General features: G+C 41.9%; 1 long non-coding RNA gene across 1 annotated transcript; it reads left to right on the forward strand.

Annotated features, from left to right (window-relative positions):
- The first annotated feature begins 21,123 nt into the window (after positions 1–21,123).
- LOC131235236 (uncharacterized) lies at positions 21,124–24,157 on the forward strand. The gene is made up of 2 exons (XR_009166015.1): positions 21,124–22,159; positions 24,061–24,157. It is a non-coding gene; the product is annotated as an uncharacterized LOC131235236 (long non-coding RNA).
- The last annotated feature ends 1,789 nt before the right edge of the window (positions 24,158–25,946 follow it).

The following is a 25,946-nucleotide window of genomic DNA, read 5'->3' on the forward strand; positions in this document are numbered from 1 at the left end:
GGTTCTGTTGAAATACACATAATATGCATGGCCTTCGCCCAAGTTCTGCATCCCGAATTCAAGCCGGGCGATGCTCGATTGTTCAAGATATTGACCAAAATGCCCAATCAAGCATGATATTTACAAAATTGTCCTTGAAAACTTTAAATGGGCTGGGCTGTACCAGGTTCAGGCCAGGCTAACTGGCTCTTATATTCAGCTCAAGCCCGGCCTAATTAATAAATGGGCATAAATGTAGGTCTTGCCTAACAAGTCTAATATTCAACCCAAGCCCAGCCTAAAGCTGCTAGAGCCCGAAGCCCAATGGAAAAAAATTATCCGTGGTATGTGGGCCCACCATGATATCTTTTGCCTCTGTTAATTGGGACATAAGTATGAAACTGAGGCATATCTAAAACTCAAGTGAGAAATAGTAAAAGAGAATAGTAGGAATCAAGCTGTCACAATTGAAACCTTGTTGGAGCCACGGACGCTCTGGATCAGGATAATGTTTGTGTCTTCAGTTCATCCCAAGAATAATTTCATTCATGAACAGTTTACGGCATTTTTACATCATGGCTAGCCTCAGGAAGGTTTCAACGGCATGTGGCTCATATCCAGACGTTACCAAGCCATGCATAGAACTTGTGCAGATAGTTCACGGCAACGCCCTAGGAGTCATGCCCATTCAGATCATGTGGGCCACATGAATAACAAGGTGGGCCCTACACAAATACAAGGCTTTCAATCAGGGTGAGTGACATTAAAAAAAAATTTTAAAAAAAATTGAGAATACTGATTATAATAAAATCAGCTTTGTGCTTCGCTAGCATCTCAAATCGACAGACTGGGCATACGTGTCTCTCCTCCAATCATCGAATTATACATGGGCCATGAGAAAAATGTGAGCAGGCGTGAGTGTGTGGGGGTGTGTGCGTGTGTTAAAAAAAAAAAAAATTTAAAAGCTCTTAAAAAAAAAAAAATGTGAGCAGGCCTTACGTAGTATCCCAACCCCTCCCAAGAATGAGAAATTTCCTACCGTACGACCCATTAATGGCCAACTAACTTTTTCACGCCACTTATTTTTACAACCCCAGAATATGCCCCAGCTGTACGGGCGATCGGCTGGTGCTCGAAGACGAGCGCTGACGCTCCTCGAACTCCGAGTTGTACGAACGGTTCAAGAGAGATCAAAGTTACATGGGCCCTACAGTTATGTATTTATTATATCCACAACGTTCATCCATATTTCGAGATCATTTCGGAGCATTATCCAAAAAAAAAATAAAAAATCATATCCAAAAAGATCAATTGGACCACACCACAAAGAGCAGCGGGAAAATTGATTTTCACCGTTAAAAATTTTTGTAGGGCCCACCGTAACATTTATTTTCCATCCAATCTATTCATAAGGTCACAAAGACCTGGATGAAGAGGAAAAACAAATTTCATAATGATCCAAAAACTTCTGTGACCCTAAAAGGGTCTCAATGGTAGACGTTCAATCCTCCACTGCCTTTTACAGTGGTCCAGTTGATATCTTATTTTTCGTCTCAAGCCTTAATACGAGTTTGTCGAATAGGTGAACAGCTTGGATATAACACATATCTCCTAATAGCACCCACAAAAAGCAGTGAGAATTAAAAATAAAAAAAGAAAAAAAAGAAAGAGGCTAGGAAAAAAGCCAGGACCTGTGGATATGGATTATAACCATGGTACCATGGCAGTTTGTGCACTTCTTCTTCTTCTTTTTTTCTCTTTTTTATTTTTTTTTATTTTTTTATTTTTTTATTTTTTATTTTATTTAACATGAACTTTAGTCTATATACATTTTTCTCTAGTATATATAAGCATATAAAAAAATTTCTCTCTTTTTTTCATTTCTTTCTATATTCATTTAACAAGAATATTTTCTAAACCAAAATTAGCTACCTAATATACCATATATGATTTTGGGGTAGGATAAGCTACTTTAGCCAACCTGCTTGCTTATTTTCCAAGATTCCATCAGATCGATGGTTGAAAATCTATTTAATTCACTTCGCGGTTAATTTCAATCAGTACGTGGCCAATTTCATTCACTTCGCGGTCAATTTCAATTAGTTTATAGTGAATTTCATTAACTTTATAGTCAATTTCATTCACTTTGCGAGCAATTTCAATCATTTCACGGTCAATTCCCTTCACTTCACTATCAATTCCATGCATTTCACGGTCAATCCTGCGCGATTCCCCTTCACTTCACGGTCAATTCCATGCATTTCAAGATAAATTCCCTTCACTTCCCGGTCAATTCCCTTCATTTCACAGTCAATTCCATGCATTTCACTGTCAATTTTGGCGATTCCCCTTCACTTCACGGTCAATTCAATTCATTTCACGATCAATTCCCTTCACTTTACGGTCAATTCCATGCATTTCACGGTCAATTCCATGCATTTCACGGTCAATTCGCTTCACTTCACGGTCAATTCCATGCATTTCACGGTCAATTTCCTTCACTCCGCAGTCAATTCAATGCATTTCACGGTCAATTCCCTTCACTTCACGATCATTTTCATGCATTTCATGATCAATTCCCTTCACTTCACAATCATTTCCATTCATTTTACGGTCAATTCTGATGATTTCCCTTCACTTCACTGTCAATTTCATGCATTTCACGGTTAATTCCCTTCACTTCAGGGTCAATTCCATGCATTTCATGGTCAATCCTGGCGATTCCCCTTCACTTCACGGTCAATTCCTTTCACTTCACGGTCAATTTCGTGCTTTTCACGGTTAATTTCCTTCACTTCACGGTCAATTCCATGCATTTCACAATCAATCCTGATGATTCCCCTTTACTTCACGGTCAATTCCATGCTTTTCACGATCAATTCCCTTCATTTCATGGTCAATTCCATGCATTTCACGGTCAATTATGGCGATTTCCCTTCACTTCACGGTCAATTCAATTCATTTCACGGTCAATTCCCTTCACTTCACGATCAATTTACTTTACTTCGCAGTCAATTCCATGCATTTCGCAGTCAATTTCCTTCACTTCGCTATCAATTCAATGCATTTCATAGTCAATTCCTTTTACTTCACAGTCATTTCCATGCATTTCACGATCAATTCCCTTCACTTCACGGTCATTTCCATTCATTTTATGATCAATTCTGGCGATTTCCCTTCACTTCATGGTCAATTCCCTTTACTTCACGGTCAATTCCGTGCATTTCACAGTCAATCTTGGCAATTCCCCTTCACTTCACGGTCATTTCTGTGCATTTCATGGTCAATTCCCTTCACTTCACGGTCAATTCTATGCATTTCACGGTCAATCCCGGCGATTCCCCTTCACTTCACCCTTCACTTCATGCTCAATTCCGTGCATTTCACGGTCAATTCCATGCATTTTACAATCAATTCCGGCGATTCCCCTTCACTTCATGATCATTTCTATTCATTTCACGGTCAATCCCCTTCACTTCATGGTCATTTCCATGCATTTCACTGTCAATTCCCTTTACTTCACGGTCAATTTCATGCCTTTCATGGTCAAATCCATTCACTTCATGGTCAATTCCCTTCACATCACAGTCATTTCCATGCATTTCATTGTTAATTCCCTTTACTTCATGGTCATTTCCATGCATTTCACGGTCATTTCCCTTTACTTCATGGTCATTTCCATGTATTTCACGGTCAATTCCCTTTACTTCACGGTCAATTCCATGCCTTTCACGGTCAAATCCCTTCACTTCAAGGTCAATTTCCTTCACTTCACAATCATTTTCATGCATTTCACGGAATTCGATATGATCTTATAAGTGAAAAAACTGTAATCGATTACATGGACCTCGAATTCGATATCATCAAATGTCAATCGATTACATGAACCATGAATTTCTTTAAAACAAAACCTATAATTTTGAAGGGATCTTCAATGTCGTCGAAAACTATCGTGAGTCTCTTCCTTAAATAACGAATGTTACCGTAACTAAATCAGTTTCATCCAGCAATTTATACACGAGAAATTCACTAAATTTTTCGATATATCAAATCCGCTTTAATATGCTATTCTTCGATATATCGAAAAAGACCCAAAACTGTCCAGAGAGTTTTTGTTCATTTAAAACGAATTTTTGACGATATCGAGTATCCTTCGATATATCGAAGGACAATTCAATATCACTCGAAGTTTACTCGATTACAAAGACCTTGAATTTATTGATGATGTCAAAGGTAAAATTATCAAGTGCTCTTCGATGCTATCGAAGACTACTCGATGATATGGAGATTAAGTTATTGATAACATCGAAGTCTATTCGATGTTATTGTACTAAACCATTCACTGCATTTTACGATATATCGAAACCTTTTCGATATGATATTCTTCGATATATCGAATGTTATTCGATATATTGAAAAAGACCCAAAACTGTCTATAGACCTTGGGTTCATTTAAAACGAATTTTCGATGATATCGAGTGACCTTTGATATATCGAAGGACAGTTCAATATCACTCGAAGTTTACTTGATTGCAAATACCTCAAAAAACTATCAAGCCTTTTGTCCCGACCATTTGACTCCATTCGATATATCGAAGAAACGCATGTATTTATAGCATGACGCGTCCACTTCACTTCATTCACTCCATTTCCTTCTTTCTCTGCATCGCATCCACTCCCAGACAACTGTTCACAGGTCGAAAATGTTGGTGCTTTATCAATTTCACTCCATTCACTCCCTTACACTCAAATACACGTCTGAACTCATCTCTGCCATCCTTATTCCTTCTTTTCACATGTTTTCTTCATTAAATCTCCATAGAGATGGCAGAGATGAGTTCGAATGTGTATTTGAGTGTAAGAGAGTGAATGGAGTGAAATGCATGGAATTGACTGTGAAGTGAAGGGAATTGACCATGAAATGCACAGAATTGTAACGTCTTGGAAAAATTCATACAAAGACCCGAGTACCACCTCAGGCAGAAATTAACCAGGACCAAAAACCTTTAGAAATTAGGTTAAAGTTAGCAAGTGTTGAACTAGAGTGCTTGTGAAATTAGCACTAATCACTTTAAATATGATCTGCAAGACCCACAACGGTCAGAATCATTGACGCTACGTTACCATGAAATCTATAATCCATCCCTAAACCCGGTTGCTCTCGGGAGCACACCAAAACTCCGTATCGGACCTGGACCACACGTTGAAAGTCCGATTATCCTGAAACTATATGGATATGACCGCATTACTGGACTTGACAACCCCCTCAAAAATCAAGTCCTAACTGTGTCTAAAAGTGCACAACTTGAGCCCAGAGCGAAGTGTGTGAGAAACGTGAAAATATTTAGAAATAAAAATTCGAATTTAAGTAATCTGAGTCGTGTCGCTTGCAGGCCAAATATAAGGATTCAGACCGTCAGAATCTGACACAAATACACCCTCGGATCAGGAGAAATGTCTCACACATGTCGATGTACTTGTGGCCCTGATCGAGTGACCGTGATCGTTGAACTAAAACTGGTCCACCACGGTCGATCTGTGAATCCGATCGGAACGAAAACTCAGCCTAACCTAGATCCATGGTCAGGGAGCTTAAGTCCGACCGCACGTGGAAAATGGGCCACCAGAAGTGCTCCGTTGGACCAGAACGGTCTGTATTTGAACATAACCTAAGTATACCTTGGCCCTGGGACCATTTTCATCAAACCTGGGCCTATATAAGGACCTTAAACCCCCTCTCTCATATCCCATACGAATTTGAGAAAACCCTAAGAGAGAGAAGAGAATAAAGAGAGGAAAAGAGAGAAAGTGAGAGTGAGAGTTGGAGAATCTTCCTGGGATTTGATCCCACTATTCCACGCACTCAACTACCTTTCCTGTGTCGCTATATAGGCGATTCTGATTCCGTTCTTAGGTAAGCAAACCTAACCCTAACCTGTTTTAGGGTTTCAGATAGTGTAAGTTATGAAATAGCGAACCTAATTTATGCTATAGGTTGTCAATCTGCCGTAGACAAAGACTTAGCTTTAAAACTGAGTTTGTTACGAGTCTACCGGTGAAAGGTGCGGACTATAAACGTATAGGTTATGGTTTTCAAGGCTTTCAATGTCGGTTAATGGTTTATTACTGATGTGGGTGTCATTTCACATGTTAAATGCGATATTTATTTCCTGTTTCTGATATATATGAGCTATATTGAGTTTAGTGTATTCCATGTATATGTAGAAAGTATCGTATACATATGGAATTTGAACGTATGTTTGCCATGATAAATTGTTGTGTGTTTATGCTAGTTGTATATGTAACAACTCCTTGATGAAAGGATTTGCCCTAATACATGCTATAACCAACATACGTTATGTATGTTGGAATATGTAGTCTAAGTGTTTGTAGAAATGTCTGAATGAACAAGTGTGTGATATATTATACTTTATATGGGCGTTGAGAAGAGATTCTCAACTACCATAACGATGTGTATGATTTCCTCCATGTAACTTATATTCATTGTCTGTTTTACTTAGACACTGCATATGTGTGAATTCATGTTTAAGTTGAAATCCATCAAGTGCTCACATGCTGGTATGATTGAAATTGTTGATCCATTACTATTCTGATTAGCATGTATGATTATCTGTATAATCAAATGTATTTGGGACTACGGAATAGTCCAGGCAATCGGTAACAAGCATTGAATAGGTGGCTGAGGTTGATTTCACCCCATAGGACGTGTTCGATGAACCCGAGTCGTACCTTAGTTGTCGGCAGTGGTTAGGCCACACGGAGTGCTTACGCATTTCATGTCGATTAACTCAACGTGCGCTCGTACTAGTCGAGCTCGTCAAGTAACCCGATTGACCCGATGTATGTTCACCATGTATGGACGTTACTGCTTGAATCTAAGGTACCAAACTCACCAGTAAAACCCTTTTAACCGTAGTACCTCGATCCGCTAAGACTCATGAGCCAAGCATGGTGGTATGGGACACTGTGGTCGAGCTGCCAGCCTATGCTGGGGTGACGAGCCTCTCTGTAGTGACCAGTGAGCAACCCAGACTCGTGAGCCAAATACGGTGGTATGGGACACTGTATTCGAGCTGTCGGCCTACACTGATCAGGTGACGAGCCCTTTGTAGTGACCTCGAGCATACTCTGAGACTACGTAAAGGCGACGAGCCTTTCTGTAGTAATAAGAGTACAAACTAGGCCTGCACTGATCAGGTGACGAGCCCTTTGCAGCGACCTAGAACCGTAACATCGTATGAGACTTACTAGGACTGACGACCCTATAATGGATCATCGTTTGGAAATTGATATAAGGGAGGTACCTTAGCTTCCCAATCCTGCTGTATGAAAAGGACTAATAAGAACTTGGTAATCACGCTCATGCACCACATTGCATGTGCCGTTTGGCGATGTGTAGAGAGCACGAGGAAGTGACTGACATGCGTGACCGTTAGATGAAGATCGCTGAGGGAGTGCAAGCGAGGGCATGCATCATTTATTCATACCATTCCTGCATTAATCAGAGTATCTAGGGATGTTCAATTGTATTGCTTTATCATTACTGCTTGACTGAATTGATAACATGTTAACCTTTGCTTTATTGTTCCACTGAGTTGATCACTCACTCCCACGTTACGGGATGGTGTTTTAAATACTAACCAAACCCTGTTGTAGGTTCAAATGATGGCGTAGCCTACGAGGCGGAGCCGGACTTTGAGGATGATGAGGAGGCATTCTCATATATGCACTATTCAGGCGAGTTCACATAGACCGCTCTGATTGGCGGGGGCTTCAGGGTTATACTTGTAGTGGACTATTACATTTTTGATATTTTATATTTTGAAACAATACATGTAATTTTTGACCTAGCAATGCACACATACTTTGGGGACTTATACTGATTTGTAAACTTATATATATTCGTTTCAGTCTTCCGCTTGCATATTACAACTGTCCCTGGATTATGTTTTGCAGTTTTGGCTTAATCTTATTCATGTTTATGTACTAATACAGACAACATTTAATTATTATTAAATATGTTTCATAAGTGATGCGTTGGAACTCAGGAGTTGGACTTTTACTCGACCCCCGATTTTCAGGGCGTTACAAGTTGGTATCAGAGCATAATTTGAATTAAACCAGACCTGGGTTATGGTCACACAACCTACGCTGATGCATATAGACCTAAGTGGGTGCGAGAAAAATGTAGAGACAAGCTTAGGATTTCCAGTTATGCTGATTGGCGAAAGTTGCCGAAAATGATCACCGAGATCGGGTTCGTACACATCCGTGATCGCTTGAGGCGACCTCGGACCACTTTTAGACCATCAATCGATGGGTTTAGACCGTAATTTACCCAATTTCAGCCTTCAACACTCGAGAAAATACGTAATTACATTAGAAGTTACTCGAAATGACCCGAAACGACTCAAAACGGAGTCGGGGGCCAAACAAAATACTTCCAGGGGGACCCAGGGTGGGCCCCACATATTTTTACAGTCCAGGGGGTAGGAGGACCTCACCCAAAAGGTGAGCCCTCGCCATAATGTCCAGAGATTGGCGAGGGCTTCGCCGGCTGGTTGGTCGGCTCGGGCCGACGCCCCTAGGGCGCTGTGTGGCCCACTGATGCATGTTGGGTCCATTTAAAACCTTCCAAACATGCCTCCCCTTCATAAACTACCCCTCCAAGCTTCCCTTTTTCTTTAAAACTCTTTGGTTCTCTCTCAAATCTCTCCTCCATTCACCCATTTCGTCATTTTTCTTCAACACACATACCCTCCCACCGTTTTCCATCATAACCCTCTCCTATCTCTCTCTTTTCCTTTGATTTGAGAGCACAAATCCCTCATTTGTGTCCCACATACCCTCAAGTTCAACAACCCCTCCTTTTTCCACCTATCTTCTCTTTTCCATGGCCTTGTTCGAGCTTGTGACGCCCATTTTCTCGATTTCCATGCTTCTTTCTCTCATTGGAAAAAAGAGGACGCCTACGGATGAGGCCGGGCCTAGTCGCCCTACTATTTCAAGGAGGCCTAGAGGCGCGGCTACAAGTGTTAATGTTGATCGGGAGATACGGACCAAGCGGGAGCTTGATCCCCAGGCTCCCCTCGAAAGGATCCTCCTGACGGATATGTCTCATGGGAGATTTCAGGGTCGCAGGGTCCTCTTTGAAGCTCATATGGATGAGAGGCTCTTTGGGCAATATTTGGTGATGGACCACCTGGTTGAGGCCGGGTGGGGTCCTGTGTTCGAGGGCGAGTACCGCGTAAATGTGGGCACAGTCCGAGCCTTCTACGCCCACATTCGAGAGCCTACGTTGGAGCCCTTACAGTTCAAGATCCCAGTAGGTAGAGATTGGGAGGCCACAATTGATGCTGGGCTGATAGCTCGACTCATGAAGATGCCGCTTGGCGAAGTGCATGCAATCGAGAAGAATTTGAAGAGTGTACGTGAAAGGAATCGCCGCACGCGATTCCTTTGTGGACAACTGGCTCGCTGAAATCTGAACAACAGTCTCCTAGCGACCAATATGACGGACGACTTCCTCCTACTCCACCACATCTTCACGTACAACATGTACCCTATGTGAAGCAACCGCAGCGAGTGCACCCATCTGATGGTGGATTTCTTGTACCAAGTAGGGCAGGGAGAGAAGTTGTGCGTGCCTACGCATGTTCTGCGGCAAATAGTTCTTACTGCACGCTCCACTAGAGCGTCTGGTTCACTCCCATTCTACCGACTCATATGCAAGATTGCACGGGAGTTTGGCTATAGACTTGGGGCGGAAGTGCCGGTGCCGACCCATTACATCAACGAGGCTACTCTCAACCAGATGAAAATTGGGCCACGGCAGCGACAAGCCCGCCTCGATGAGAGTGAGGACGAGACGGCTAGTGAAGAGTATGATAGCGAGGAAGAAAACAGAGAGGAGATAGAAGAAGAACAAGAGGAAGAAGTAGAGGCTCAGGACACGGATGAGAGCTCCCCTCCTATGGCAACGGAGCATAACCCTAATCGGGCTGCTAGGGAAGCCCGTCTAGTTCGACTTGAGGAGGGCCAGGCTGCCCTGCGACAGGAGATCATTGATACTTAGGCCCTTGTGAAGCATAAGTTCAAGAAGGTGACCGGCACCTTGAAAGCTATCCTATGTTGCCTGCAGGATAAGGACGCCCCTCCTCCATCGCCAGACTCGGATGTCTAGTCGTCCATGTTGTTGCCTAGTAGTTTGCTTTATTGCTGTCTTACAATGTCTGTGTTTCAATGTTTAAGGGCTTAGTAGTATCGTAGGTAAATGGTGTGTTTGTGTTTGTTAGTTGTCTTAATGTTTACAGCTTTATTTGCAATAGCTCATATGCATTTCTTGTCATGATTCATGTTATGACGTATCTCATGTAATTGTGACAATTTTGGTAAATGAAATGCATGAAGTTTCTTTAAGCTGTGTGTAAATGCTGTGTGATTGAGGTTATGGCATGCTGAATCTGACCTGGGTTGCACCCTATGTTGTATATAGGGGATGCCACCCAAGACCACACGGAGTACGGCACGTCTCATGCTAGGCGATTCGTTTGACGGAGCACCTCCCCTAAGCGATAGCCATACGGCCCTAGTGCAGGCCCGTCTCCTTCTGACACCATGCCAGACTCTCAGCCGGCCACTGGCCCCACTAATGGGCCTACACCTGTTGTACCACCGGTTCCAGAGCAGAACCGTGCGTCCTCCTCGACGCCACCTGTATCTCAGTCGGCTCCCCCTACTGATAGGTTGGAGCAGATGATGTTGTTGATGCATCAACAGCAGATACAGTAGCAGCATCAGTAGGCACAGCAACAGCAGCAGTTTTTTACCACCATGGCGGGAATTTTTACCCAGAGCATGGGTGTGACTTCACCTGCTCCATTTACACGTGCTTACGGCCCCCTACCTTTGCGGGTACTCACAGACCCGAGGAGGCCGAGTATTGGCTTGAGCACATCTCTAAGATGCTAAAGCCACTGCACTGCACAGAGTCCAAGTAGGTGGAGTTGGTCACCTTCATGTTCGAGAAGGATGTTAGCTTATGGTGGGATAGTGTCCTCTGTACTGTTGCGGTTGGACACATGTGGATGTGGGCAGATTTTGAGGCACGCTTCCACCAGAAGTACTATCCCGTCACCTACCGCCACAAGAAGGAGAGTGAGTTCCTTTGCCTCCGACAGGGAGGGATGACAGTGGATGAGTATGAGAACAGGTTCACGGTGTTGGGCAGGTACACCCCGTTGATTCTGACAGATGAGCCGATGCATATGCGGAATTTTTCTGAGGGCTTGCGACTAGATATTCGATCGAACATGTGCTGCGCTAGCATACCTAGCTACGCTGAGCTAGTGAGCATGTCCATGAGGGCCGAGCAGGATGGGGACAGGCAGTCCCGTATGCGAGCACCGATGACTCCTAGGCCGCGACCTGAGATTCAGAGCAGACCATTCCTTGGGAAGAGGCCACGGGTAGATTCACCACCAGGCTGATGGCTCCACCTGCACTTGTGAGGCGACCTGATGTGTGGTGTGCCTACTGCAAGAGGTTAGGCCACACGGAGGTGACTTGCTTCACCAGGATGAGGGATAGCGACTTTTCACCGCCCCAGAGGATCAATCACCAGCTTCCCCAGACTATATTACCACCACCTCTACGCTCGGCACTAGCTCATCCATCCTTTCGGCCACCCGTACCTCGATCTAGGCCGCCCCAGCAACCTATGGCTCCTCAGCCCAACCGGTCTCAGCAGGCCGTCCATGCACTCACAGCGGAGGCACCTGATTCTACAGCTACCGTGCCTTTGGCCTTTGAGCTCACCGCCCACATTGAAGGTACCCCTATATTTCTATTGGTAGATACAGGATCCACTATATCTGTGATATCGTGTTCTGCAGTTCAGCGCTTAGGACTGAAGACGACTCTGATGGTTGGGGTGCGAGTTATCACGGCACCAAGGACTTTTACGGATGCCACCAAGATGTGTGAGGGTTGCTTGATAGATCTAAAGAGCAAGACGATATGTATTGACTTGATTGTCACCACGATATACCATTTCGACGTCATCCTTGGTATGGACTGGCTAACTGAAGTGAGGGCCGAGATTGACCGTGAGACCCGATTGGTGACAGCTCACGGACCTGACGGCACGCCCTTTACGTTTCCCATGCAGGTCAGTTGCCGTTTTCGAGTCCTTTGTTATGCTTTCTTGCTGAAGAATGTTGATGGCCCGGTAGTTAAAGACACACTAGTGGTTCGAGAATTTGAGGACGTGTTCAGTAAGATACCTAGACTACCTCCTTGGCGTGAGATCGACTTCACTATCGACCTTATGCCCGATGCAACACCAATATCTCTTCCGACATATCGCATGGCTCCATGTGAGATGGAGGAACTGAGAAAACAGATCGACGATCTGTTAGATGCGGGTTTCATACGGCCGAGTGTGTCTCCTTAGGGAGCACCCGTGTTATTTGTGAAGAAGAATGACGGTTTACTGGGATTGTGTATTGATTATCGCAGGTTGAACCAAGTGACGGTGAAGAACAAGTATCCCTTGCCCAGGATAGATGATCCGTTCGATTAGTTGAAAGGGGCGTAGTATTTTTTGAAGATCGATCTGCAGTCAAGGTATCATCAGTTACGCATCAGGGATGAGGATGTGCAGAAGACGGTTTTCGGGACCAGTTTTGGTCACTACAAGTTTCTCGTGATGTCGTTTGGCCTTACGAACACTCCGGCTGTGTTCATGGACTTGAAGAACAAGGTATTTCGGCCGTTCCTTTACCGATTTGTCATTGTGTTTATTGATGACATCCTGATATACTCCAAGAGTCGGGAAGAGCACGAGGAACACCTGCGAGTAGTCTTGGATACTCTGAGGAAGAACCAGTTGTTTGCACAGTACAAGAAGTGTGACTTCTGGAAAGAAGAAGTCAAGTTCCTGGGACATGTGGTGTCCAAGGAAGGGATAGTTGTGGACCTTGCTAAGGTAGCCGTAGTTCAAGGCTAGGAGCAACCCGGTTCGGTTATCGAGGTGAGGAGTTTTCTTAGTCTGGTAGGTTACTATCGACGATTCATTCGAGATTTTTCGAAGATAGCCAGACCTTTGTCTCAGTTGACACGAAAAGACTTGAAGTTCGCCTGGAATGAAAAGGCAGAAGCAGCTTTTCAGGAGCTGAAGGACAAGTTGACGTCCGCCCCTGTGCTAGTATTGCTAGAGCAAGGGGTCAAGTATACAATATACACGGACGCGTCTCGCATCGGTTTAGGTTGTGTCCTTATGCAAAAGGACAGGGTGATTGCATATGCCTCGAGACAGTTGAGAAAACACGAGGAGAATTACCCGACGCACGACCTGGAGTTGGCAGCCGTCATCTTCGCACTGAAGCTCTGGAGACATTACCTCTACGGAGAGAAGTTCGAGCTCTTTTGTGACCACAAAAGCCTTAGATACATATTCACTCAGCGGGACCTGAATATGAGGCAGCGGCGATGGATGGAAACCCTGAAGGACTTCAAGTTCGAAGTCTCTTACCATCCTGGCAAGGCCAACCTTGTGGCAGACGCACTAAGCCGCGCATTGGCATTCGCGGCTCCATTGATGGTAGCAGAGTAGGACATGGTAGAATTTGTGCGAGACTTTGAGCAGAAACTCATAGTGGAGGAGCCATATGAGGGCATCGCACATATTTGAGTACAGCCCCTCATTGATGACAGGATTATCGCGGCTCAGGCAGACGATGAGCTATTAGTGAAGATGAGAGGGCAGGTTAGTCTAGATGAGAATTTAGAGTGGAGCGTTGGTACAGATAGGGGCTTACGTTACCGTGGCCGCCTATGCGTCCCGAACCTCCTTGACTTGAGGAAAGAAGTTCTTGAGGCCACTCACGATTCTAGGATGGTTATGCATCCAGGCAGTACGAAGATGTACCGTGACATGAAGAGGTCGTACTGGTGGGACAACATGAAGGCTCACATAGCAGATTATGTATCCCGTTGTCTCACGTGCCGGCAGGTCAAGGCAGAGCATCGCCGACCTCCTAGTTTGCTTCAGCCCTTGCCCATAGTAGAATGGAAGTGGGACTTCATCTATATGGATTTCATCTCGGGGCTACCGAAGACGAGGAAGGGTTATGATTCCATTTGGGTGATCGTGGACCGGTTAACGAAATCGTCTCATTTCCTCCCTATAAGAGTTTCAAACTCTGCAGACGAGTTGGCCAGGTTGTACATCAAGGAGATTATATGTCTGCATGGAGTTCCCTTGGAGATCGTGTCGGACCGGGACACACGATTCACATCTATCTTCTGGACTCGTATCCAGGAAGCGATGGGTGTGAAGTTGAAGTTCAGTACCATGTTCCACCCACAGACTGACGGGCAGACGGAACGGGTGAATCAAATTCTGGAAGACATGCTGCGGGCCTGTGTGTTGGATTTTAAGGATGTTGGGATGACTGTCTTCCTTATGCAGAGTTCGCCTATAACAATAGCTTTCAGGCGAGTATTGGCATGGCTCCTTACGAGGCACTATATGGGCGTCTGTGTAGGGCACCGCATTACTGGGCAGAGGTTGGCAAGAAGAGCCTGATTGGTCCGGAGTTAGTTTAGGCGACTTCAGAGAAAGTCGACATTATCAGGCGCCGACTTCTGACAACGCAGAGCAGACAGAAGAGCTACGCCGATACGAGGCGGTGACCTCTAGAGTTCGAGGTCGGAGACCATGTATTTCTCAGGGTTTCCCCTATGAAGGGAGTCATTCGGTTTGGCAAGAAGGGGAAGCTTACGCCTCGATTCATTGGCCCATTCCAGATACTTGATCGAGTGGGAGCGGTAGTGTATCGCCTTGCTTTGCCACACCACTTGCGGGTGTGCATAACGTATTGCATGTTTCTATGCTGAATAAATACGTTCCCGATCCTTCCCACATCATCAGGTGGGAGCAGATGCAGTTGAGCGAGGACGCTACATACATAATGCGACCGACGCGTATCCTGGACAAGAAGGAACAAGTGCTGCGTAGCAAAGCTATTCCACTTGTGAAAGTGCTATGGACACATCACACGGAAGAAGAGGCTACTTGGGAGACAGAAGCCGAGGTTCGAAAGAACTACCCTCAAATTCTCGAGGAGTACGAAAAGGTACTAATTTTAAGGATAAAATTTTTCTTTAAGGGGCGTAGATTGTAATGTCTCGAAAAAATCTCTACAAAGACCTAAGTACTACCTCAGGCAAAAATTACCCAGGACCAAAAACCTTTAGAAATTAGGTTAAAGTTAGCAAGTGTTGAACTAGAGTGCTTGTGAAATTAGCACTAATCACTTTAAATATGATCTGTGAGACTCAAAACGTGCAGAATCATTGACGCTACGTTACCCTGAAATCTAGAATCCATCCCTAAACCCGGTTGCTCTCGGGAGCACAACGAAACTCCGTATTAGACCTGAACCGTACGTCGAAAGTCCGATTACCCCGAAACTATATGGATATGACCGCATTACTGGACTTGACAACCACCTCAGAAATCAAGTCCTAACTGTGTCTAGAAGTGCACAACTTGAGCCCAGAGCGAAGTGTGTGAGAAACGTGAAAATATTTAGAAATAAAAATCCGAATTTAAGTAATCTGAGTCGTGTCGCTTGCGGGCCAAATATAAGGATTCAGACCGTCAGAATCTGACACAAATACAACCTCGAATCAGGAGAAATGTCCCACACATGTCGATGTACTTGTGGCCCTGATCGAGTGACCGTGACCGTTGAACTGAAACTGGTCTGCCACGGTCGATCTGTGAATCCGATCGGAACGAAAACTCAGCCTGACCTAGATCCATGGTCAGGGAGCTTAAGTTCGACCGCGCGTGGAAAAGGGGCCACCAGAAGTCCTCCGTTGGACCAAAATGGTCCGTATTTGGACATAACCTAAGTATACCTTGGCCCTAGGGCCATTTCCATCAAATATGGGCCTATATAAGGACCTTAAACCCCCCCTCTCATATGGCATACGAATTTGAGAAAACCCTAGGAGAGAGAGGAGAAAAAAGAGAGGAAAAGAGAGAAAGTGAGAATGAGAGTTGGAGAATCTTCCTGGGATTCCATCCCACTATTCGACGCACTCAACTACCTTTCCTGTGTTGCTATATAGGCGATTCTGATTCTGTTCTTAGGTAAGCAAACCTAACCCTAACCTATTTTAGGGTTTCAAATAGTGTAAGTTATGAAATAGCTAACCTAATTTATGCTATAGGTTGCCATCTGCCGTAGATAAAGACTTTGCTTTAAAACTGAGTTCGTTACGAGTCTACCGGCGAAAGGTGCGGACTATAAACGTATAGGTTATGGTTTTCAAGGCTTTCAATGTCGGTTAATGGTTTATTACTGATGTGGGTGTTATTTCACATGCTAAATGCGATGTTTATTTTTTGTTTCTTATATATATGAACTATTTTGAGTTTAGTGTATTCCATGTATATGTAGAAAGTATCGTATACATATGGAATTTGAACGTATGTTTGCCATGATAAGTTTTCGTGTGTTTATGCTAGTTGTATGTGTAACAACTCCTTGATGAAAAGATTTGCCCTAATACATGCTATAACCAACATACGTCACGTATGTTGGAATATGTAGTCTAAGTGTTTGTAGAAATGTCTGAATGAACAAGTGTGTGATATATTGTACTTTATACGGGCATTGAGAAGAGATTCTCAACTACCATAACGATGTGTATGATTTCCTCCATGTAACTTATATTCGTTGTCTGTTTTACTTAGACACTGCATATGTGTGAATTCATGTTTAAGTTGAAATCCATCAAGTGCTCACATGCTGGTATGATTGAAATTGTTGATCCATTACTGTTCTGATTAGCATGTATGATTATCTGTATAATCAATGTGTTTGGGACTACGGAATAGTCCAGGCAATCGGTAACAAGCATTGAATAGGTTGTTGAAGTTGATTTCGCCACATAAGACGTGTTCGATGAACCCGAGTCGTACCTTGGTTATTGGCAGAGGTTAAGCCACACAGAGTGCTTACGTATTTTATGTCGATTAACTCAACGTGCGCTCGTACTAGTCGAGCTCGTCAAGTAACCCGATTGACCCGATGTATGTTCACCATGTATGAATGTTACTACTTGAATCTAAGGTACCAAACTCACTAGTGAAACCCTTTTAACATTGGTACCTCGATTCGCTAAGACTCATGAGCCGGGCATGGTGATATGGGACACCGTGGTCGAGCTGTCGGGCTACGCTGGGGTGACGAGCCTCCCCGTAGTGACCAGTGAGCAACCCAGACTCGTGAGCCGAATACGGTGGTATGGGACACTGTATTCGAGCTGTCGGCCCACACTGATCAGGTGACAAGCCCTTTGTAGTGACCTCAAGCGTACTCTGAGACTACGTAGAGGCGACGAGCCTTTCCGTAGCAATAAGAGTACAAACTAGGCCTGCACTGATCAAGTGACGAGCCCTTTACAGTGACCTAGAACCGTAACATCGTATGAGACTTACTAAGACTGACGACCCTAGAATGGATCATCATTTGAGAATTGATATAATGGAGGTACCTTAGCTTCCCAATCCTGCTGTATGAAAAAGGACTAATAAGAACTTGGTAATCACGCTCATGCACCACATTGCATGTGCCGTTTGGCGATGTGTAGAGAGCACGAGGAAGTGACTGACATGCGCGACCGTTAGATGAAGATCGCTGAGGGAGTGCAGGCGAGGGCATACATCATTTATTCATACCATCCTGCATTAATCAGAGTATCTAGGAATGTTCGATTGTATTGCTTTATCATTACTGCTTGACTGAATTGATAACATGTTAACTTTTACTTTATTGTTCCACTGAGTTGATCACTCACTCCCACGTTACGAGACGGTGTTTTAAACACCAACCAGATCCTGTTGTAGGTTCAGTTAATGGCGCAGCCTGCGAGGCGGAGCCGATCTTCGAGGATGATGAGGAGGCATTCTCATATATGCACTATTCAGGCGGGTTCACATAGACCGCTCTGATCGGCGAGGGCTTCAGGGTTATATTTGTAGTGGACTGTTACATTTTTGATATTTTACATTTTGAAACAATACATGTAATTTTTGACCTGGCAATGCACACATACTTTGGGGACTTATACTGATTTGTAAACTTATATATATTCGTTTCAGTCTTTTGCTTGCGTATTACAACTGTCCCTGGATTATGTTTTGCAGTTTTGGCTTAATCTTATTCATGTTTATGCACTAATACAGACAACATTTAATCATCATTAAATATGTTGAATAAGTAATGCGTTAGAACTCAGGAGTTGGACTTTTACTCGACCCCCGATTTTCAGGGCGTTACAGGAATTGACCGTGAAGTGGAGGGAATTGACCGTGAAATGAATTAAATTGACTGTGAAGTGAATGGGAATCATCAGAATTGATCGTGAAATGCATGGAATTGACAGTGAAATGAAGGGAATTGACCGTGAAATGCATGGAATTACCTTGAAGTGAAGTGGAATCATCGGGATTGACTGTAAAATGCATGGAATTGACCATGAAGTGAAAGGAATTGACCATGAAATGCACAGAATTGACCATGAAGTGAAAGGAATTGACCATGAAATGCACAGAATTGACCATGAAGTGAAGGGAATTGACCGTGAAATGGATGAAATTGACCATGAAGTGAAGGAGAATCACCAGGAATGACCGTGAAGAGAAGGGGAATCGCCAGGATTGACTATGATATGCATGGAATTGACCGTGAAGTGAAGGGAGTTGACCGTGAAATGCACAGAATTGATCGGGAAGTGAAGGGAATTGACCGTGAAATGAATGGAAATGACCGTGAAATGAAGGGAATTGACCGTGAAATGATGGAATTGACCATGAAGTGAAGGGGAATTCTGGGATTGACCGTGAAATGCATGAAATTGACCGTGAAGTGAAGGAAATTGACTGTCAAATGCATGGAATTGACCATGAAGTGAAGGGAATTGACCGTGAAATGAATGGAAATGACCGTGAAGTGAAGGGAATTGACCGTGAAATGTATGGAATTGATCGTGAAGTGAAGGGAATGGACCGTGAAATGAATGGAAATGACCATGAAGTAAAGGGAACTGACCGTGAAATGCATGGAATTGACCATGAAATGAACGGAATTGACCATGAAATACATTGAATTGACTATGAAGTAAAGAGAATTGATCGTGAAATGCATGAAATTGACCGTGAAGTGAAGGAGAATCGTCAGAATTGACCGTGAAATGCTTCGAATTGACCGTGAAGTGAAGGGAATTGACTGTGACGTGAAGGGAATTGACTGTGAAATGAATTGAATTGACCGTGATGTGAAGGGGAATCGCCGAAATTGACCATGAGATGCATGGAATTGACTGTGAAGTGAAGGGAATTGACCGTGAAATGCATAAAATTCACTATGAAGTGAAGGGAATTGACCGTGAAATGAATTGAGTTGACCGTGAAGTGAAGGGAAATTATCGGAATTGACTATCAAGTGCATGGAATTGACCGTGAAGTGAAGGGGAATCGCCGGAATTGACCGTGAAATGAAGGGAATTGACCGTAAAGTAAAGGGAATTGACCATGAAATGCATGGAATTGACCATGAAGTGAAGGGAATTGACCGTGAAATGAATTGAATTGACCGTGAAGGGGAATTGTCGAAATTGACTGTGAAATGAATTGAATTGACAATGAAGTGAAGGGAATTGACTATGAAATGAATTGAATTGACCATGAAGTGAAGGGAATTGACTATGAAATGAATTAAATTGAGCGTGAAGTGAGGGGGAATAGCTGGAATTGAATGTGAAATGAAGGGAATTAACCGTGAAATGAAGAGACTTGACCATGAAGTGAAGGGGAATCACTAGAATTGACCGTGAAATGCATGGAATTGACCGTGAAATAAATTGAATTGACTGAGAAGTTAAGGGAATTGACTGTGAAATGAATTGAATTAACTGTGAAGTGAAGGGGAATCGCCGGAATTGATCGTGAAATGCATGGAATTGATCGTGAAATGAAGGGAATTGACTTTGAAGTGATTGAAATTAACCACAAAGTGAATGAAATTAACCAGAAAGTTAATGAAATTCACCGCGAACTGATTGAAATTGACTGCGAAGTGAATGAAATGAATGACATTGACCGCGAAGTGAATGAAATGAATTTTCGACCATCGACCTAATGGAATCTATGAAAATGACCAGGTTAGTTGGCTAAAGTAGCTTCTCCTACTAGAAAATCATATATGGTACGTCAAGTAACTAATTTTGGTTTAGAAGATATTCTTGTTAAATGAATAAAGAAAGAAATGAAAAAAAAAGAGAGAGAAATTTTTTTATATATGCTTATATATACATATTTATATAAAAATGCATTAGAGAAAAATGTAGGTAGAATAAAGTTCTCCATGTTAAAAAAAAAAAAAAAAAAGTGCATAGACTTTTGTTTCACGGCAGTCGATAATGGCTACGGTTATAATCCGTAGCAATAGTGCCCAGCTTTCAAATATCACATTTTTAAAAGAGGAGGGAATTTTCAACCTGTGAAAAGCTGTCCGTACAGCTGGGGCTTATTCTTGGGAGCTGAAAATAAGTGGGCTTAAAAGGTCCGTGGGCGGAAATTTCTCCCCAAGAAATCATCTTGACATATTACACACTTAACTACCATTAGATTCCAAGTCCATCCCTTCCAATGCTTCGATAGAAGATCTTGATATAGGGACCTCGTCAAAATCCTAGCCACTGAATCTGCATCTCCATCATCTTGCACCAACGACAATATCACTATATTAATCTCCATGGCCATATGTAACTCCTTACAAGCTTTCATGGCCCGCTTTGCCATATCGCTAGCACCAATGGCCAAGCTCTGTGCAGAGAATTCACGGGCCATTGGATGAACATTGAAGAACGACATAATATATTGGAAACGTACGGTGGATCTATTACGTTGAGAGTATCGATGAAGCTTGTCTGAGAACATCTGGATGTTCTTAGAAGCCTCTAAATTCTCGATTTTGTATATGTATCCATGGGAGGTGGCCGTGAGCTGCTGGGACCGCTCGTTCATAGTGATTTTGATGAGGAGAGAAGGTTCTTTGTTTCCAGGCACTCGTTTGACTTGCCATTTAGGTGTTTGGTGAAATGTTTGAGTGAAGTTCTATCCATAAATTTGAGATAGTTTTGATGCATTGGCTTACTAGAGATCTTACTATGTGGTTGAATTATCTTATTTTCAAAATCAACCTACAATCCTTTTGAATTTCGTACATGATTGTATTAGGCCACCAGGACAGTATACACCTAGTAGTTGTGCAATCATTGAAATGCCTAGGTGAATGATTTTGATAGCTATGATGCACACACATGCACATTGCACTTATTTTATTATTGCATTTTTATTCACATAACCATGTTCTTTTTTCCACCATGCAATCATATCAACCAAAAACCAGAAATTAAGAAGAACCAAGTCCCCATGTTTAATCAGATTTCATTTGAAGTCAACAAAAGAATCCTCATTCTCAGAAATTAGGCGGAAATGAAAGAAACCCCACACTATTTTACCATCACAAATTCAACAAATTTTATTTTTTTTTTGATTCAAGTGTAGCTCAACCCAAAAGATTGTATAGCTCTGTTCAAGTTTTTAAGTTTTTACAAGTGGAGCCCATGGTTCACTAATCCAAATAGATGACTACAGTGGATGCGGTGTCCTCACCTTTTCATGGTGTTCAACAAATAGATGTCTAATAAAGAAAAAACAGCAAGAGTCCACGCCATTATACCATTCACATATCTTTAGTCAAGGAAGTAACCTATCATTCCTCGGGAAGAAATAGGGACAACTGTCACAGCTCCGTATTCAAAAAACTGTTTCAAATGCAATACCCAATAGTTAACAAGGTTTTATGCTTGAAACAAAGGTAATATTTTTTTATTTTTTATTTTTTTTTATTTTTTTGCTTTTCCTATGTTGCTTTGCTATTGATTCCATATAGCTTTTTCTTTCTTCTTTATATAGTTTCTATGATGATTTATATTTTTTTACAAGGTTTCTAGAGAATATATGTGCGTAGGACCACTTCGGTCAGTTTCATTCTCGATTTCCATACAAACAAGGGTAAATTCTCGATTCTTAGTTCTAGATTCTTGATTTTTTTTTAATATTTTTTTAATTTTTTCCATTTTCTGAGATATTATTCTGCTGGTTTAGGCCGGGGAAGAGTGTAGGTCTACTAGGCCACTCCTCTTCCCTTTTTTTGATTTGTTCATTTTTAGTTTTCAATTTCAATTTTGAGTTTGAGACATATTAGAAATGATCATGAATAGATGATAAAGTAGAGTCATAGGAATCAGACTATGGTAGGGCCATATATAATACAACACACATGGCACAGTTTTGTACCAATCAGGTCAACCTATATACTGATTTACGGCTTATGTATCAAAATCACACCGATTAGAAATTCGTATCCATCTGATCATGGACATCAAGCCAATGGAAAAATGAAAAATTGACACTGAAATACTCGGTGGAGTAAATTGAATAAAGGTCGTAAATAGGATTGTATAGTAGGGATGAGTTCTACATAATAAGATATCCTTAGTAGGGCCTAGTAGATGGTTAAACCAAATCGATAATTCAACCTGCAAGTTGTGTTGTGGAAAGATAGCCCTACCACATTCTATTCTTCCCCCTTGAACACATGGTATGTATCATCATCTCACCCCTAGTCCACCACTGCTTGGGATGAAAAACATATTAATGCATGGGCATTTCACACCGGGCTCGAGTGGGGTAGCCCGTGGGATGCGGGGACACACTCGGGATGGGCGGCCCATGTGATTTGGGGCCCACAATCCCACGATGGGGGTTCAGCGGAGGTCCTAACCCATGAGATGTGGGGCCTGGGCTATGAGATAAAGTGATTAATTCGCCATACTCTAACAGTTCGAGCTTTTAGAGCAAGTGGTTAATTGTCCTGCATCAAATTGGTATCAGAGCATGCCATAGCTTTGTAAGATCCATGACCACATGATGAGTGAGGTTGCTTAAATTGTTGAGCCACCACATGTTAAGAGTGGGTTCCACCTATGAATGGCCCTAGAGTCTCAACCTTAAGAGTGGGTTCCAATGAATTATGACACTAGATCGAATGTTGAGCGTTGGTTTTTCACTCAAATGTTGCGACAACACAGATCATCTTGATTTTGGGAAAGACACTGCATGGTGGGGACCACCCATGAACACAAATAAAGTACTTGCTTCTATATAGAGGCTTCTTTTTTCATATACAATACAAATTGTGCTAGCAATGTGTTTTAGGGGTCATTTGGCAACCTAGAATTTAGAAGTTACTAAAGAATTTATTTCCATGAAACAAATTCTCCGAGAAATTGAATCAATTGGTTATGTCTAGAAACTGGGAATAAAATTCTGCAGAATCTAGAAATGTGCTTGGGAACTTAGAATTCATTACCTTGGAATGTCAATTTATATGACAAATTAAAGAAATATGCACGTTTCCCTTGGGATTTGCAAGCTAGCCTCAGGCCAAGAATTCAAGAACTAACCTTTTTCTGGAGTTGGCTTGATAACTTGATAGGATTGTATTCATTAGCTGATTCTCTCTCTTTTATTTTTTTTAGCTGACATCGTTACTTTTTCTTTTATATTCTTAACTCGTGTTTTTTTGGAAACCAGTCAAGGCAGGAGTTGGAAATTGAGGATATTTGCTTATTTGAATCCTCTGTTTTGATGTACCCCATTGCTTTTCCCATTTTTGGAATCCACTTCTATATCCCTCTGTCACCTCTATAGCTAACTGTAGACACTTTATCAACATCTCATTAGTTTCATTAGTTTATATATATATATATATATATATATATATATATATATATATATATATATATATATATATATATATATATATCAATTTCTTCATCCTCAACTTCACCTAATCTTGTGCTATTTACATGTGCTCAAGTTTTTGATGTGTTTGTTTATCTATATGTCAGAAAGATGATCTTAGAACTGTGGTGTCCTATCTACAAAGCAACCCAAAAATTTCCTGCATAGGTCTTTGGGGACGATCTATGGGTGTACTGTCACAAGCTAGTTAATCACACAATCTTAGAATTGATCATTTCTTGATTGCTGAATTATAGTATCTTGATCTATTAGCTGTAATTGTAAGGCCATTTGTGCTAATTTATTTCTACTTGTAAAAATCTGTATTTGTATCTCTCTCTCTCTCTCTCTCTCTCTCTCTCTCTCTCTCTCTCTCTCTCTCTCTCTCTCTCTCTCTCTCTCTCTCTCTCTCTCTCTCCCCCTTCATTCAGATATTCAAATGGGAATAAGTCTGCTACATGGATTTGTAATTTGATTCAGACACTTCTTACATCTTTGGTTGCATTTTTCTCATCTTAAAAATGACTACAGGGTTGAAGAATCATAACACATCATCCCATGCTTTAAAATTTTTCAAAACTATGCTGTCATGTTTTTCTTTTTAGCTGATCTGTTAATGTCAGCAGGCCAATGGTGCAAATTGAAGAAGTTTGAATATAAAATAAAATAGGCTTGTAGATGTTTTCAAGATATTAGTCATTGCATTGAGATTTTTTTTTTCTGTTTTTTTCTCGATCAGTTTTTTGTACTCAATGTTCACACTGGGTGAATAACCATATTTTTGGAAGGGAATGTACCATATAATTCATATCTTTTGATTTATGGATATGCTTTCACTGGGATTATTGGCAGCATTAATGTAATATAAATAATCTTTTCATCTGAATTTAATTTCAATCTTTTCTTATAATTACTTGGGAGGAATGATGTCAAATGCCTTTAATCAAATGCCTCCAAGTCAATGATACCCCCAAATTAGGTTTTACCAACAGATTAATGTTGAGATCCAATTGACTTGTAATATAAATCATCTTAACTTGTGCCGAACTTTAAACACTTATCATGGGTCAAATTATTTACTTCTGGTTTACTCTATCTAAGACTGATTTAAGTGGATATCTTCTATGGCTAGGAGCCTAGGACTACTACTATAAATGTCAAAGGTTTCAGAGAAATTGTAATCCTTGGATGCCTAGACAAATGTCGCAAAATGATGGTATTGAAATCTGGTGAAAGAGATTTGGATATTTGTCCAGTGAGTGGCCCTCTGTCTACCAGGTTCTGCATTTTTGGTTTTAGTTTTCTTTAATGAAATCCTCTTTGATTTCTAATTAAAAAAAGGTTGTGGCTTCACAAGATTGGCCAGAGGTCATTAAGTATGCTGGTTTGGTTTGGTTTGTGCACAAGCTCGCCGCTGGGAGCTGATCCAAGATCTTTTTAAAGTCTGACAAGCTCCTGTACGGGGCACCGTTACAGTTGGCATGATCAAGTATCGTCTCTTATTTTCTTTGAGCTTTTAAATAAAGTGGTAGATTTATTATTTATGATCGATGTGCTCTTGTGGGTTTTCACACGTGGCCATCTTAAACAAGATCTATTTAATGTAGCTGCTTAAAATAAAGAGAAGGATTTTAATATCACTCACTGTTCTTTTGAAACCAGGGAGCTTCTGATTTCTTTCCGTTGGGCAACTGGGCAGAAACCTCAGTTTTTAAAGGGTTATGTCCTTCTCTGTTTTTGTTTGTTATATAATGTCAACTTACCTTACCTTTCCTGTAAATCTTGATAGTTGCACTGAATTCAGATTTCTAGAAATACAAAAAAAAGAAAAAAAGAAAAAAAAGAAAAAAGAGTTACATTGATTAATAAAACTTTAAATGAATGGAATGGGTCGTAGGTGTTTCAAGTTAAAGCAACAACTGGATATGAATAGTACTGAAGAATAGGACACTTGTGTTTGTATTTGTCCCCTGAAGACAATGAAGACGTTCTG

Source organism: Magnolia sinica, chromosome 19 (assembly GCF_029962835.1).
Source record: "Magnolia sinica isolate HGM2019 chromosome 19, MsV1, whole genome shotgun sequence".
In the NCBI taxonomy this organism is placed as follows: domain Eukaryota; kingdom Viridiplantae; phylum Streptophyta; class Magnoliopsida; order Magnoliales; family Magnoliaceae; genus Magnolia; species Magnolia sinica.